The sequence below is a fragment of the Anomaloglossus baeobatrachus genome, chromosome 9 (genome assembly GCF_048569485.1).
Source record: "Anomaloglossus baeobatrachus isolate aAnoBae1 chromosome 9, aAnoBae1.hap1, whole genome shotgun sequence".
NCBI lineage: Eukaryota > Metazoa > Chordata > Amphibia > Anura > Aromobatidae > Anomaloglossus > Anomaloglossus baeobatrachus.
The window spans coordinates 113162667-113180589 of NC_134361.1; the positions used below are offsets into that span (position 1 = coordinate 113162667).

At 41.3% G+C, this 17923-nt stretch overlaps 1 protein-coding gene across 1 annotated transcript in view; it reads right to left on the reverse strand.

Moving 5' to 3' along the window:
• The window catches only part of CHRDL1 (chordin like 1), a 170448-nt gene extending 152589 nt beyond the window's left edge, over nt 1–17859 (reverse strand). The window contains exon 1 of the mRNA XM_075322710.1: nt 17699–17859. The gene's annotated coding sequence lies outside the window, so the exon portion shown is untranslated. The remainder of the gene's footprint in view (nt 1–17698) is intronic.
• Between the last annotated feature and the right edge of the window lie 64 nt (nt 17860–17923).

A 17923-nucleotide genomic window follows, 5' to 3' on the forward strand; every position in this document is an offset into this window, starting at 1 on the left:
ATTAGCTGTTAATTTTCTCTATATGCCAAAACAAAAAAGCCACTCTGTAAGGTGAGCTCCCATTCTGGTAGACTCAAGCTGACCTTAAATAAGTGGCAATTCATCTGAATGGTATATATCTTCTGTAGCACCTGCAAGGGTGATACCTGACTAGCCATGGCTTCCCCTGGAAAAATCAGCTTTATGCCAGAGATGTCCGGAGGAGGACCAAGGGCAGTCAGCTGATCTCTCAGGTCATATTCTGAAAAGAGGATTGTATCTGATCAAACAACTTTTTAACTACAGTCTATTAGCTGGTAACAGAATCCTAAAAACATTCCAACCACCATCCCAAAAAATGCATTTACCCTAAATAATATATTGCTTCAGATTGCCATTAAATTAACTTCCCTTATACTTGTTGGATCCATAGAGACTCCACTGATTGTCATCACATAGGGGGAAAAGTTGCATATGTTTTGGTTTAAAGGCTTCCTAAAGTCTGTAGTTCACAGATGACTTCTTCTCTTAGAATAAATCGGATAAATGATAACTATAGCGCCAAGTTATTGTTACGTCACCATCGGAGTCCGCTCCAGCGACTTCTCGTCCGATCGCCAGGTGACGCCGTGTTCCTGCCGTGGAAAGTGCTGGTGATGGGAGAGGAGGCAATGCCAGCGACGCCGGTGGGCGCAGGCTCCGCTCATCCACTGGGATAGGTTTCCTTGGGATCAGCAGTACCACTGGCTGACAATAGGTGGCGTGTGTCTTCCAGCTGAAGTTACCATCATTCAGCCACAACCAATGGGAAGACATCACACCCTTCTTAGTTCCCCTCCTGTCTGCTGACCACTGCCAGAGATAGTTCTGATTTCCTGGATCCTGTTCCGCCCTGTTCTGTTTAGTGATTCCTAAGTGCTGACTTCTGCATGTTTTCTGACTACCCTCCTGCCTGCTGTTTTTGTATCTTGCTGCCCGATCCGGATTTGACCTCTGCTTTGTGTTCTGTTTACGTCCTTGCCTGCCGATTCTGTCTCTGTTCTGCAATTTCTGGTTTGACCCCGCCTGACGACTACTCTCTTAGACTGCAGCCTTCCACAGGTAGTGATCTCCAGGGCCCTGTGTAATTCCAAATCTCTGTATAGGGGTTAAAGCGTTTCAGAGTTCTAGGGGTCCTGCTTGGTGAGTGGCTTCCCTCTAGCCTGTCCATTACAGCCCATCTGAGTTTGTGGATCCAGGGAGGCATTACAGTTATAAATTAAAATCCTCTTAACACAACTGAATGTTGAAGACAAGGTGGACAACTAAAAATTAGTGGATAAATTCATTGAGGATTGAGTTTGAGTCGAATTTCCTGAAATCTGCCGTTACAAGTAAATTCAAAATTTTTGAGATTTGATTAACATCTTACTGACATTGGACGTACTGGGTACATCCTGCCTCATGTCAGTATAAACCCCGCCAGCTGCTGCGGCAAGCCGACGGTGAGTCCTGCACATGTCTGCTGATTTGAAAAGCAGACATGTACGGCTATCAGGCGCGGGTGGATCCACAATCCAATTGCGCCTGTTAACTTGTTTGATCGCCATCAGAGGCCCTGTGATGTGATCATGGGGAGCCGATGGTTGCCATGGTAGCACTGGGTCATGTGATGACTCCTGTAGCTCACATGTCTCACTTTCTCTTACTGCCAGCAGAGCTCTGGCTGTAAAAGAAGAGTATCATTTCTCCTGGTCTGAGTGGTGCAGCTATGATCAGGAGAAATGAACAAGTGATCAGACTACTGAACCTTATAGCCCCCTAGTGGGACTAGTAAACTAAAGAAAGGGAAAAAAAGTTTTAAAAATTAAAAAAAATAAATAAAAAAACCTAAAAGTTCAACCCCCCCCCCCATTTGCCCCATTGAAAATTAAAGGGTTAAAAAAATTAAAAAAACCCACACATTTGGTATCGCTACGTTCAGAAATTCCCGATCTATCAAAATATAAAATCAATTAACCTGATTGGTAAAAGACGTAGAGGTGAAAAAAATTCCAAACGCGAACATTATGTTTTTTGGTCACTGCAAATTTTATGCAAAATACAAAAACAGGCGATCAAATTGTAGCATCTGCACAAAAATCATACCGTTAAAAACGTCAGCCTGAGACACAAAAAATAAGCCATTGCTGAGCCCCATATCACAAAAAATGAGAACGCTATGGGTTTTAGAAAATGGCGCAAAAAGTGCATCACTTTTTCTGGACAAACTTCTGAATCTTTTTTAACCCCTTAGATGAAAGTAAACCTATACATGTTTAATGTCTACAAATTCATACCAACCTGAGGCATCACACCGATACATCAGTGTTACCATATAGTGAACACGGTGAATAAAATATCCAAAAAACCATCAGGCAATCGCACTTTTTGTGCAATTTTTCTGCACTTGGAATTTTTTTGCCATTTTTCAGTAGAATATATGGTAAAAATTATGGCTTTATTTAAAAGTACAACTCATCTTGCAAAAAATAAGCCTTATATGGCAAGACTGACAGAAAAATAAAAAAGTTACGGCTCTCAGAAGAGAGGAAAAAAAAAAATGGAAAATCGCCCAGGGTGAAGGGGTTAATGGTTCGCAAACAAAACACTTGCCCGGTACCATTTCCCATGTTACTGAAGAATCTGCTTCTGTTGTCAGATGTTGCCGTATTCAATCTGTGGGTGGTGCTGCTGATTGAGATGTCAGAGCCAGAAGCTCTGGACAGCGCAGGCGCTGTCCATCCACTAAGGTTAGAGTGACTGGGACCTGCAGTACTTTCCAGGCTGACAGAATGGGTGTGTGTTGTCCAGCTGAAGTCATCAGTCCCTGGCTTCAGCCTATTAGAAGGCACCACACCCTATTAAAGCCTCCAGCTTACCACACCCTATTAAAACTTCCAGCTTACTGCTGGAAGCTGCCAGATATATCTTGTGCTTCCTTGGTTTTGTTCTTCTACTTAGTATGGGTGTTTCCTGTTTGACCTCGGCTTGTTATTTGAATCTTCTCCTTCCTGACGATTTTGTACCTTGATGCCCTCTCAGTTTTTATCCAGCTCCCTGACTACTGTTACAGATCCTTATTTTGTCCTTTATGTGACCTCTCTTCTTAGATTCCTGCCTCTGGTTCACACCACCAGATGTCAGCCGATCTGTAGGTATCAATCCACTGGACCCCACTGTAAATCCAGAATCCCTGTATAGTGTTTAAAGGGGTCAGGGTTTCGCTAGATTCTAGCAAAGTGGCTTGTACCAAGTCTGCAGAAGGTAGTCATTTTGAGCCTGTGGCCTCAGACAGATGTTACACTGGGGCATCATAGATGAGTGGTTCCCAGTAGAGCAACGTTTGTACTGCAGTGCTGTTTTCCATCTCCAGAGTCCCTGGGTAAGCCTCTCTCATCTGTAATGTGTAAGCTTTTATAGTCTCTCTCACCTGTCCCCCACGAGTAGGGCAATTACAGTATGGAAATTTGCAAATCAATTTTTTGTCAGCGAATTCGAATTACAAAAGATTTGCATTTCTCTATTTTTTATTATTTTCTTAAAATACCATTAGTCATTTATAAGATTAAAATAAGATCCCTTCTAAGGGGTGTAAGGTGGCAGCAGGACAGGTCCTGAATTGGCGGTGATTACCACCTCATGATTGAGGTCGTAGAAGTACATCTTCGGCCGTGAAGGGGTTAAGGCATTTGAAAACTAGATTCTCTTTCATATAGACGTTTAGAAAACAACAGTCAATATTATGAAAAATAATAACCTCCTTGTGTGCCAGGTATGACGGCCTGTTAGACACAGCCACAGTCATAGGCAGGATCTAATAGGCATTCTGTCAGTGTAATCTGACAGGTCTCATGTATTGCAATACATGTCTACTGCAATGCATGAGACCAGGGATCAGAAGAATAAAAGTTAAAGTCCCACAGAGAAATTAAATAAACAAACAAAAAAACTAAAAAAATTACACCAATAAATATGTAAAATCAAAAGTAAACTAATCAAGTATATATATTTGGTATTGCTACATCCAAAACACATTCTATTAAACTGTCACACTATTTAACCCCAAATCCTATTTACCAGTGAATACCGTAAAAAATAAAACATAAAAAAATAAAAATGGAATAAAACGGGATAAAAAATATGAAAGTAAATAAAAATGGAATAGCTGAAAATATCATCTTGTTCTGCAAAACAGAAGCAACCATACAACAATATCGGTTGAAAAATAAAAAAAACTATCGCTCTCAGAATACAACGATGTAAAAACAATACTTTTCTATAAAATTGTTCTTATTGTGTAAATGTTACAAAACATAAAAAAATAGAAATGTGGCTTTGCTGTAATCGTACTGACCCAAAGAATAAAGTTATCCTAACACTTTTACCACATAATGAACAGCATAAACCCCCTGACCCCCACCAAAAAGAATTCTCCATCTCAAAAATCGGAATGGAAAGTGATTAAAAAACATGTGCCTGAAAATTGTACCAATAAAAAAGTAAACTCATCCAACAAAAAACAAGCCCTCATATTACTCTGTTGACAGAAATATAGAAAATTATAGTTTTCAAAATATGGTGATGAAAAAAAAGAGGTTTTTAGCATGTGAGAGTAGCCAAACATAAAAAAACTATATAAATTATAAATCTATCGCAATGACCCAAGAATAAAGCCGTCTAATCACTTATATCGCAAGGTGAATGGCGTAAAAAAATTATTGTTTTTTTCTGCCTCCCAAAGATCACAGTAAGGCTCGGCTCACATTTATCCTGTGCTCTACGCTGAGTGCTTACACCAGGGTTTCCATGTAAATTTCTGAAATTCGTGATTCAGATTCCCTATAATGAGACAGATGGAAACACTCTTGCATCTCATTTGCCTATGATCCGACTGTTTTAGGCGCGCATAAAAGTGTGGTCGACCACCTTTTTTGTGCACATCGTAAAAGCCAGAGACCGCCAAAACAGAAGTCATACAGAGTCCACAGTATCTCTGCCTTATTAGTGAATGGCTCCATTGCTTATTTTATCTGAATCAAGTATTTTGTAGATTTAGATGTAAACTGCGCTGTAAGTGCTTAGCGTAGAGTACAGGATAAATGTGAACTAATCCAAAATATTTTATGAGCCAAAATGCCACCAATAATAGCTTCTACTCAACCCACAAAAAAATAAGGCCTAACTCAGGTTTGTCAGGTTCATGTGTCATTATCAGAAATTTAGGGGGTTTCCACATTACTAATAGCACAAAGTTTCTGGAATAGTGCTAAGGCTCCCCCCAAATGAAATCCAGGAAAATATGTGCTCCCAAATCCAAATGTCCCCTTCCCTTCTTGAGTTCCACAATGTGCCTAAACTGTGGTTAGTTCCAAATAGTTGACATTTCTGTAGCGAGGAGAGCCCGCCTAATTTATGGGGTGAAGGTATCCAGAAGCTTAAGCTGGGCACAATGTATGGGCACAACAATGTACTTGGCACTACAATGGAAGATTTCCAGTTTTACTCTGCAACAGTCATTGCTGATTGTTTCTGGAAAATACCTATGGAGTCAAAATCCTTGAATCCATGAATTCCTAGAGGGGTGTAATTTCCAAATTGGGGTCACTTGAGGGAGATTTATGCTCTTCTTGCAATTAGGAGCACTGCATATGGAGTTCACAAACTATTCCATGAAACTCTGTGCTTCAAAATTCAAATAGCGCTCCTTTGCTCCCGAGTCTCCCTGTGTGGTCAAAGGGTACTGTACAGTCACATGTGTATTGTGACATTAAAGAGAAACTGTGTACCAATTATGCAGTAATCTTTACCTATTTCTCCTTGTTAAAATGAAAAATCTGGGGATAAAACAACATTTTAGTGGTAAAATTTAATTATTTTTCCTTCACCGCCCAATGGTATAACATTTTTTAAAGGATGTGGTGTGAACATGCTCACTATACCGCTAGATGATTTCACTAAGATGTGTAGATTGCAAAATGGGGTCAATTATAAGGGGTTCTGTTGTTCTGACATCTCAGAGGGTTTGCCAATGTGACATGGCACCCGCAAACTATTCCAACCAGTTCTGCACTTTGATCCTTCCTTTCTGAGCTTTGCATTGTGCCTGAAAAGTAATTTCTGACCACATATGGGATATTGTCGCACTCAAGAGAAATTATGTGATCTTTTTTACCCTGTTACCTTGTGAAAATTAAAAATTTGTGGCTTCAGCATCATTTTTGTTGAAAAAAAATTAATTGTCATGGCTCAATCCAGTGACCACAGCCTGTTTTGTCTCTGGCCAAATACTGATAGTTCTTTTGTCTTTTCTTTCCTGTGTCTTAAGGCCACGTCTCACTAAGCGACATCGCTAGCAACATCACTGCTGAGTCACGGTTTTTGTGACGCAACAGCGATCTTGCTAGCGATGTCGTTGTGTGTGACATCCAGCAAAGACCTGGCCCCTGCTGTGAGGTCGCTGGTTGTTGCTGAATGTCCTGGACCATTTTTTGGTCGTTGCTCTCCCGCTGTGAAGCACACATCGCTGTGTTTGACAGCGAGAAAGCAACGATCTGAATGTGCAGGGAGCCGGCTTCTGCGGACGCTAGTAAGCAAGATACACATCGGATAACCAAGCAAAGCGCTTTGCTTGGTTACCCGATATTTACCTTGGTTACCAGCGTCCGCAGCTTCTAGAAGCTGGCTCCCTGCTGCCTGCACATGTAGCCAAGGTACACATCAGGTAACAATAAGCAAAGCGCTTTGCTTAGTAACCCGATGTGTACTATGGTTATCAAGCACAGCGTCGTTACATGGGTCGCTGGTGGCCGATCTCTGATCGCTGTGGAGATCTGCCTGATTGATAGCTCACCAGCGACCATGTAACGACGCTCCAGCGATCCCTGCCAAGTCAGATCGCTGGAGGGATCGCTGGAGCGTCGCTAAGTGTGACGGTACCTTAACTCTTATGTTTAACTTCCATTCAGGTGTTTTCACTCTCTTAGTTTGTTTGCCCTATCACACCACCTTATGAGGGGCTATTTCTACTCACCATGCACATGCCTTTATTGCTGGCTATATTGGTGGATGGGTAGATGTTTGGAATCCCAGCTCTTCAGTTAAGGATTTCCTTGCTGAATAAACTCTTTTGCTTTTCCCTGTGGTTTGTTTGTGATTTTGGGGGTTTCCATGTATTACGTAAATCTTTTGAGTTTATTCCATTTTCCTCTAGGGAGTTTCTGCAGCGTTGGAACCTCGGCAGCTCTCCAAACGCGACATAGCATCTGCGATCTTTTCCAGCTAATTTTACACTCCCAAAGTGAAATGGTGCTCCTACCTTCCAAGCCCTGATGTGCACCCAAACAGTAGTTTTCCACCACATATGGGGTATCAATGTCCTCAGGAGAAATTGCACATCAAATTATATGGTCCATTTTTTCTTGTTACCCTTGAGAACATGCAAAATTTGGGGCTAAAGTAACATTATTGTGATTAAAATGTAATTCTCCATTTTCACAGCTCAACGTTATACAATTTTGTGAAGCACCTGTGGGTTCAAAATGCTCACCACACCTCTAGATAAATTCCTTAAGTTGTGTAGTTTCTAAAATGCTTGTGAGAAGTGTGCAATGTTTAAGCACATCAGGGGTTCTACAAAAGTGACATGGAGTTTGCTATCTATTGCAGATCCAAATTTAGGGCTAAAGCAATGTTTTTGTGGGAAAAATTAGATGTTTTATTTTCATGGCTCAACGTTATAAAGTTCTGTGAAGAACTTGCAGGTTCAAGTTGCTCACCACACACCTAGATAACTTCTGTAAAGGGGGCTTTACACACTACGACATCGCTAATGCGAACTCGTTGGGGTCACGGAATTGGTGACGCACATCCGGCCGCATTAGCGATGCCGTTGCGTGTGACACCTATGAGTGATTTTGCATCGTTGCAAAAACGTGCAAAATCGCTCATCGGTGACATGGGGGTCCATTCTCAAAAATCGTTACTGCAGCAGTAACGAAGTTGTTCCTCGTTCCTGTGGCAGCACACATCGCTCCGTGTGACACCGCAGGAACGAGGAACCTTTCCTGTGGGCGGGATGTTACGTCCCGCTCATCTCCGCCCCTCCGATTCTATTGGGCGGCGGTTCAGTGACGCAGCTGTGACGTCGCTGTGACGCTAAATGAACCGCCCCCTTAGAAAGGAGGCGGTTCGCCGGTCACAGCGAAGTCGCTGGGCAGGTAAGTATGTGTGACATGTCTGGGCGATGTTGTGCGGCACGGGCAGCGATTTGCCCGTGTCGCACAACAGATGGGGGCGGGTACCCACGCTAGCGATATCGGTACCGATATCGCAGCGTGTAAAGTAGCCTTTAGAGGTTTAGTTTCCAAAATGGGGTCACTTTGTAAGGGTTTTCCCCACTTAAGGCACATCAGGGGCTCCGTAAAGACAACATGGCATCAGATACGCAATTTTGTGTTCCAAATGTCAAATGGTTCTCCTATCCTTCCAAGCTCTGCTGCGCACCCAAACAGTAGCGTTCTACCACATATCGGGTATCAGCGTACTCAGGAGAAATTGCACAAATAATTAACTGGTGCATTTTCTACTGTTACCCTTGTCCAAATGCAAAATTTGGGGATAAAGCAACATTTTTGTGTGAAAAAGTAAATTGATCATTGTTTCCTTCCAAGCTGCTTTAATACCTCTGAAACACCTAAAGGGTTAATAAACTTCTAAAATGCGGTTTTGAGCACTTTGAGGGGTGCAGTTTTTAAAATAGTGTTATTTTTGGGTGCTATGTGTCACACAGACCTCTCAAAGTCACCTCATACGGATTCCCTAAAAAAAATGATTTTGTTCGAAAAATGACAAATTGCTGATAACTTTTCAACTTCCCAACAATTCTTTTTGTCAAAAATGGTACTGATGTAAAGTAGATATGAGGCAAATGTTATTTATCAACTACTGTGTGTAGCATAACTATCTGGTTCAATGGCATAAAAATTAAAAAAATTAAAATTGTGACATTTTTTTGATTTGAGATATTTTCATAAATAAACACAAAAAATGTTCACCAAAATGTACCAGTAACGTGAAGTATAACATGTCATGAAAAAACAGTCTCAGAATCAATGGGATATGTTGAAGCGTCCAAAAGTTATTAACTAAAGGCCCCGCCACACGCAGCAATATCGATAACGATATCGCTAGCGAGCGTACCCGCCCCCGTCGTTTGTGTGTCACGGGCAAATCGCTTGCCTGTGGTGCACAATATCGTTAGGAGCCGTCACACTACTTATCTGCCTAGCAACGTCGCTGTTGCCGGGGAACCGCCTCCTTTCTAAGGGGACGGTTCGTGCGGCGTCACAGCAGCATCACTAAGCGGCCACCCAATAGAAGCGGAGGGGCGGAGATGAGCGGGACGTAACATCCCGCCCACCTCCTTTCTTCCTCATTGCCGGTGGCCGCAGGTAAGCTGTAGTTCGTCGTTCCCGAGGTGTCACACATAGCGACTTGTGATGACTCGGGAACGACGAACAACCTGCGTCCTCAACAATCAACGATTTTTTGAAAATGAACGACGTGTCAACGATGGACGATTTGGTGAGTATTTACCATCGTTAACGGTCGCTCGTTAATGTCACACGCAACGACATTGCTAACGATGCCGAATGTGCGTCACAGAATTCGTGACCACGGCGATATATATCGTTAATACGTTGTTGCGTGTGATGGGGCCTTTATAACGTTACATTGGTCAGATTTGAAAAATGAGAATCAGTCATTAACGCACTAAGTGACACAGTCCTTAAAGAGAATCTGTCACCAGGTTTTTGCCTCCTAATCTGAGGGCAGCATAATGTAGACACATAGACCCTGTTTCCAGCGATGTGTCACTTACTGGGTTGCTTAGTGTAGTTTTGATAAAATCACTGTTTAATCAGCAATAGATTATCATTACAGGACTACTTGGCAGCATGCTGCAGGTAGTCCAGCATATTCATGAGCCCTGTATAACTGCTAGGTCTGCTGCAGAGAAAACATTGATTTTATCAAAATGACAGCAAACAGCTCAGTAAGTGACACATCACTGGAATCAGGATCTCTGCCCCTACATTATGCTGCTCTCAGATGAGGTAGCAAATACCTGGTGACAGATTCCCTTTAAGAGGTTAAACCCTTTTTACAGTCTGGTGCTTTCCCATTGGTTTGTAGCCCTATCCATTTGTTTAGCGGTAAACATTGACAAACATCCTCTATATCATCCTAGTATTTGGTTAATTAGCAAAACCCTTTTTTGCATCCAGCAGTAACGTATCAAGCTTTGTATCCATGAACAAACACTATTATCTTGTTTTACTGCTCTATAATAAGTAATTGTAGAATCACTAGCAATGCCAATGGTTATACCCATTCTTTTTATTGTATTATACTGTTTGTTTATAACACCTCTAAATGGATGCTTTCTGCCTATGCACAGTATACATAGAAATCTGCCAATCAGTGTTGTGGGCGGGGTTATACAGAGCTCAGCATTAAGAGAACTGATATAGCTGCAACATATAAAAACAGAAAGGTTATCAAAACAGCAATAAGAAACCCAGTAAGTGACACATTACTGGAATCAGGGTTTCTGCACCTAAATCATGGTGTTCGCAGTTGGGGATTCAAAAACCTATTGATAGATTCCCTTTTAAACTTGTATTTTTCTTCACTGTATAGTAATTTAATATGTTACAAAATATACTCATTTGACATCACAATGCACAGGAGAACTATAGGATGAATTATAATTGTTATGGTCACAGGTGTGTCATGTGTGACAGACAGTCATGTGGTTTTTGGCCATAGAAGGTCACAGCATCTGACTGTGCACAATGTTCCCTGACTTTCCATTGTTCCTGCTATCAGCATTCATTGGTATAGATAGCTTTCCTGATGGGTTCATCTCTCCCCTTTATCACCCAGCAGGAGCTCGCCTTCCACCCAGCTGCTGATCATCAGTATTCCCTTGGTGCTTATATACCCCTTCCTTCCTGTAACTGGTGCTGGTGATATTTTCAGTTCCTTCAAGCCTAGGTTGCAAGCAGGTGGCTTGTACTCATCTGTAGTATCGTTGCTGAAAACTTTGCTGAACTTCTACCTGAGTCTGTAGATAAGTATACAATAGGATAAAGAGTTGCACACTATTCACAATGTATGGGGAAATAATGAAAAACAAAACTGCTATGGGAATACTAGAATGAAAAATACAATGAACTATCTGAAAAAATGGAACATATGTAAATTGAATATGCATAACTGCTATGTTTAGCTATCAATGCAAAAGAGCCCAAAACCATGCCAAGGTAATCTATTTTGGGGTCCCTAAATCGAGATTACCTTGGCGTGGTTTGGGGCTCTTTTGCATTGATCAATATAATGGCTAAACATCTCTTGTATTCCTATTATTCAAAGCAGTTATGCATATTCCATTTTCATATTTTCCATTTTTTTCAGATAGTTCATTGTATTTTTCATTGTAGTATTCCCATAGCAGTTCTGCTTTTCATCATTCCCATATACATTGTGACTAGTGTGCACTCTTTACCTTATTGTATAGTTATATGTTTTTGAGTTTTGCACCTTGTTCACACCATTGGAGTTCCAGATGTACACTATTTAATCTGTAGATAAGTTGTTCATGCTTTTTCCCCCCTGTGTGTCCTCCTTGTGTCTTCTATAGTGTTTTGTGGGATTGACGAAGAGCTCATCCCACCTCTTCCCTATTTAGGGTCCAGCACTAGGGATAGCTAGGGTCAGGTATCTGGCTCAGCGCGTAGTGCAGAACCTAATTAGTTGAGTTGAGTTTTAGTTGAGTATTAGTTGAGTTGACTTGAGTTCGGACCTGTGGAAGCATCCGTGTGGTGCGAAACGGCCGTCGTCCGGCGCTCCTGCACTCTCCCCCCCTCCCCGTGTTTGCTGTAATTATGCTGCGGTTTGTGCAATAAATTTGCCAGTTCATATCGACCAGTGAGTTGCCGCCATTCCTTCTGTTTTGAAGAACCTAATTAGGGTGGTGAGGGATGAGCAGTAGGTATGGTCAGGGGTCACCTACACACAGGGTTTCCCTTCCCTTTTGCCAGACGCTTGGTACTTCCCTGTACATAGTGTGACAATTATATATATATTTAAAAATTCAGCCATTGATTGGCTGGAGAAGTTACATGATGTCTTTACCAAACAAAGAATCAGTTAAGGTTAAGGTCCCGGGCAGAGCTATGGAGGAGGTAAGTATAGATATTTTTTATTTTTAGACCGCGCTAGGTCTGGTTTACAAATAAAAAGGGAATGGTCAATTCCTTTACATTTAATCCTATTCCGAAATTATGGAGGGGTTAAATCCCTGGTATATAGAAAAGAAGAGATTAACTATTTTTCTATTCACACATCAACATATTTTGCTGACATAAACATTGCTCCACTTACAGCAGTAACACATCTCATACCTCTACATGTGTCATAACAAGCTTAGTGCCAATCCTCAACTCTGAGAAACGGAAGGCACCCGGCCAAAACTCTGGTATTAAATCTTACAACTAACTAGAGCCAAACCACCGAGCACTGAATCCAGGTAATTCATCTAATAAAATGTTCAGTGTAGTAAAATAAATTGACTCGCAGCACCCGAGTAATTAATAATAATAATGTCTGGTAGAATATCAATACTTCCCTGTAGAATTGGCCGACAAGTTTGTGCAGTTACACAGGAGGGACACATATTCCTTCTATGCCGAGATTGCATGCACAAATAATGACCCAGAGGAGGCTGACGAAGCATTGCCGGCATTATGTTCTACTTATGTGTTGACTGATTTCATCATTTGAAGTGTAGTTATGAATTACTACAACACCACACAATACATATCACAGTCCCTTCTCTAATATCAGATCGTTGGCCTGCAGGTATTTGGTTATTTTAATACAACAGTGCCCCCTAGCAGGGTGTCTCCCGAACCATGACTGGTTAGCCGTACATCACTTTCACTCTTACAATTGGCATTAGATTGTAGATAATTGTGTAATATGCCTATGAAACTCATTTTATGTTGTTAAAAAAATAAAACTATCTTTTTAAAGATTCAGGAAAAAAGTTTTTTACTCAACAAGAAATGCCTAAGTTACATTGATTCAATGATTTTACAGTACGATATTTGTAAATAATAAGTAAATAACTGCAGAACATTCATAATAATATAACATCACATGTAGCATTCTTAGGCTTTGAGTAGTGATGAGCAAGTGTTACTATACTGGGGTGCTCAATACCCATTAAGAGAAGCTGGAAGCTCAGATGGGTGGGATAAGACGACCCAAATATAATGGGAAATCTTATCAGAAATGTTCTAGTCGCCCATTGACTTCATCTCATTGGTTATATGGAGATAGGACAGGAGCCCCTAAACTGGCCCTCAGACTTGCAACCTTGCACTGTTCCTTATCTCGGAGGTAGGCTTGATGGAAACCAGGTCCGAGCCCTAAGTGTGACCCTGACTCCTGTCCGGGCCTTGATCTTACTCCTCCTCCCCCAAAACCTCTGGGCGGGCCAGAAAACACAAAACCCCGCAAAAAAACACGGGCAAGGAAAACGGAAAATTTTTACAAACAGCACTCAACACACATAGGAGAGACAATATGTATACTAGGGAGTAAGGAAAAAGGGAGGAAAAAACACACAACTGGGAAACACTCACACCACTCAGAAGCGCAGGACGGATCACCATGAATAGGAGAAACACCAAGACCGGGATCGCAGAAGCTATCATCGGCACAAACAGGAAGGAAGCCATGCACTAAATAGGGAGGAAATAGCTGCAATTGGCAATCAGAAACCAGAGCATTTAGGTCCTGCTCACCAGTCTACAGGAAATAAGACCTGCAGAGCTGAAGACCAGTGAACCAGAACTAGCCAACATCCAGTTCTGGCTGAACAAACTAGAAGTCTCAGGTGGTTTGTCACACTCTGTAGTGTGAACAGAGTCTGACACCACAGTGCCAGCTGAACATCGCATGACACTTCCATTATACTCGAATACTTGAGTTTCCCCTATCTGAGCATCCAACTGTGCGTAACGAGTACCGAGCACCCAAGCATGGTCGTGCTTGCTTATCTCTAGTTTTGAGCAATCATAGTTATCCATTACTATTTTACTTGTTTTATTATGAGCCCAAAAACTAACAGATGCCTGTCACTGATCTCTGCCGTCTCAGATCGCTCTCAGACCACTCATATCAGAGCTTCTGCAGTTTCCACTGATGTCAACTTGACAGAGCAGCTTCTTTTCTTCTGTTCTGCTCTGTTCACGGGGCGTTACTGAGTTTATAATGCAGATTGACAGCTGGTACCCCTCTGCCTAACTGACGGACCCAGCCATCAATCATGGCATCGTCATTCTTGCCCTGTGGACAGAGCAGAGCAGAAGAGGAAGAGCTGCTTTTTAACGTGAAACAGCAGAATCAACAGCAGGACCGTCCGTGATCATGAACCAGCACCGGGCAGAACAGGTAGTTAGCAACTACCTATCTGTTAGTTCTTCGGTCTATAGTAAAAAATAAATAGTCCTGGATATCCTCATTACTATTATAGAAATTAATCTGTAAGTAAAATTCCCAGACAGTAGAATGTGGTTGAAGTAGCTGATAAGATCTATTTTCATTGTCTGGACTGATATTACTCTTAGTAAAGGGAGAAGACTGTTACATACGTGTGCGGTGAGTAGGTTATTAAAATATTTGAGTGCAAATTCAATCTTAAAAGTTTAAAGTATAATTTTTGGCCCATTCAGAGTGGATTTGGAATCATTATATATTTGCTAATATTCCTTCTACAATGCACAGGAACGGGTCGCAACAATGAAAAGCCACAGATTAGCCCAAATCTCTAGCTATAAACACGGAAAAAAGACACATTAATTAGTCCTAGTCTCTCGAGTGCACTTATTACAGTGGCAGTGTTGGATTGCTTTACCAAGGGATCAGCAGAAACATGATGTTGGGGGCCTACTGAAATACATGAAATGTTACCTGACCATTGTTTACAAATTTGACTACAGCTAATTGGCAGAGGTGCTGTTTGTCAGAACCCCACCTCGCACATATGGCACCCAACAACAGTAGCAACAGCTGATTGGCAGATGTACTTTGTGTCACAAATCCATCCAGCACATATGACCCCTGCCAGCACCAAAAACAACTGATTGGTGGAAGTACTGCATGCAACAAACCTACCTAGCACATATGGCCCCAGCCAGCACTGGCAACAGCAGACTGGTGGAGGTGCTGCATGCAACAAACCTACCTAGCACATATGGCCCCACCCAACACCGGCAACAGTAGACTGGTGGAGGTGCTGCATGCAACAAACCTACCTAGCACATATGGCCCCACCCAACACCGGCAACAGTAGACTGGTGGAGGTGCTGCATGCAACAAACCTACCTAGCACATATGGCCCCACCCAACACCGGCAACAGCAGACTGGTGGAGGTGCTGCATGCAACAAACCTACCTAGCACATATGGCCCCACAAGCACTGAGAATAGCTGATTGGAGAAGGTTCTGCATGTCACATCCCCACCCAGGACATATGGCCCTCGCCAGCACCAGCAACAGCTGATTGGTGGAGCTGTGTGTCACACCCTCACCAATCACATATTGATGACCAATCCAAAGGATAGTTCAGCAATATCAAAGTCCCTGACAACTCCTTTAAATAATGAGACGCTGCCTTTGTCAGTAAATATTGCATTGTGTGCATACAGGGTAGTGGGGCCCCATTACTGCACAAGACTCCTCAGGGAATTCACCTGTTCACCAGTCTGAGGGGTGTAGCGATAAGACATATGTGTGCTTGCCTTAGGGGATAACAACAAGCCACTTTGCCTAAAATCTCTGCTATAAATATAGTTTAGTTAGAACCCTGCAACATTTCAGGCCAATAATTCTTGAAGGACACCTGTAAAAGACATTTTTCAGGACTTTAATATTGATGACCTATACATACAAGTGAATGGGTGAGAGCGTGCAGTACCATTCACAGCTACTAAACAATGTGTGAACTTGTTCCCCTTCATTCAGTCAGTTGATAGTGGTGTAATGAGTCAAACTCCCTGATACTGATCACCTATAAGTATAGGTCACCAATATTAAAAAGTTGGGAGAATTTGTATACAATATCCACTTTATTCAATGGTCAAATTTTAACCCTGAAATTTCCCTACAATGTGATTATGGGATCACTACCTCCTGCATAGAAAATGGTCTTGAAAATAAAATGCTAGTAATGCCGGCTTCAGATGGAGCTTCTGTAGGTCTATACAATTCTTTCCTCCAGTCATTTACAATGTCCATTTCACGTTAAGAAGACTTGTTGTTACTTCCCAGGACACACTGTGCTACATGTAACTCCACAGCCCTGGCTGTGCACAGCATTTACAGAACTTACAGCACAGTATGTGAGTAAAGCAACAAAGTGTCAAACAAATCCATAATAACATCAAGTCAGTAAATTCTAAGTAGCATAACAGTGCTTTGTTGTAAAGGTTTTACACTGACTGACACATTTTTTACTGTCAGGTTATATTAAAACATTAAATCACTTTTTAGGAGCCAAGATTTATAGGCAGCACACACCCAACAAGCACATTTGCTATTCCAAATAAAGCATAATTTGCAAAATATAATCTAATTATCCCTCACAATTTTCCTTTTCACTCCTCTAGCCAAAAGCTTAAACATGGGGTAATCATTGTGTGTCAGTGTATCAGACAGATAAAGTAGGTGTGATCAAGCAAATGCTACAATATGAGTGTTTATAAACAAACATTCCAAATATAACCCTATATAAGCTGCACTACAAGTGTGGCTGATGAAGTTCATTACTGGTGATTTGTATTGCCTCTTCTAAATTATATTGACGGCCTCCTTTACATTGTAAAAAGATGGTTAAAACAGCAACAAGGACCTGACGACTCCAAAAACAACCCCCCATATGGATCACTAACTCATAGAATTTTAGGATAAAATTGAGAATACTCTCCACAGTTATACTGACCCTGCAGAATGTATGTGGATGTATTTTTAAATTTTATATATATATATATATATATATATATATGTCTATCTATATATAGATATAGATATATATAGGTATAGATATATAGATATACATATATATGTCTATATACAGTATGTCTATATATATATATATACTGTAAATACACACACATAAAGACACAGACGCACACACATACACATGTGTAGTCTCATAGCTTGTTGTAAAGTACATAGTATAAAATAGTTCAATGGATCATTAATAGACATTTCCGAATATAAAGAAGTATTTTCTTCGGATGTTTCAGATGGAATATCTAAAACTTTATTTGAGGGAATCTGATACACTGTATTCCACCAAGTCTTTGCAGGAAAGTACAATAATGCATTCTTTTAGCTTCATATAATAACCATGTGTTCCAAACTGGATGCAGTCTCCACAGCAAGATTATTGGAATGAACTGTGAGACTTAGTATCACATAAATGGTTCTTACATTGATTATTACATCATATTTAATGGCTATTGTTTTATACTTTTAGTTACAGAACTACTTGTAAAACTTGTACATGATTATCGATACTAATACAGAGTCCAGTCCCCAGCAGCAGACATGGCAGATCACTCACCTTCCTCTGAAGTCAGTGTATGCAGGTTCCTTCCTAGCACGATTTGTGAGAGATAATCCAGTGTCCTCTTAGTGTCCCTGTTGCAGTCCTGTGTTCAGCTCCTTGGTTCTCCCTGGGGAAGGCAGAGTGTGGAGAAGGAGGGCAGAGCTTGTATCTGGCTGATTGATTGCCAGTGCAGGGGTACCTGCCTCCCCTTACTCCTCCTTTCTCTTTCCCCACCTCTGT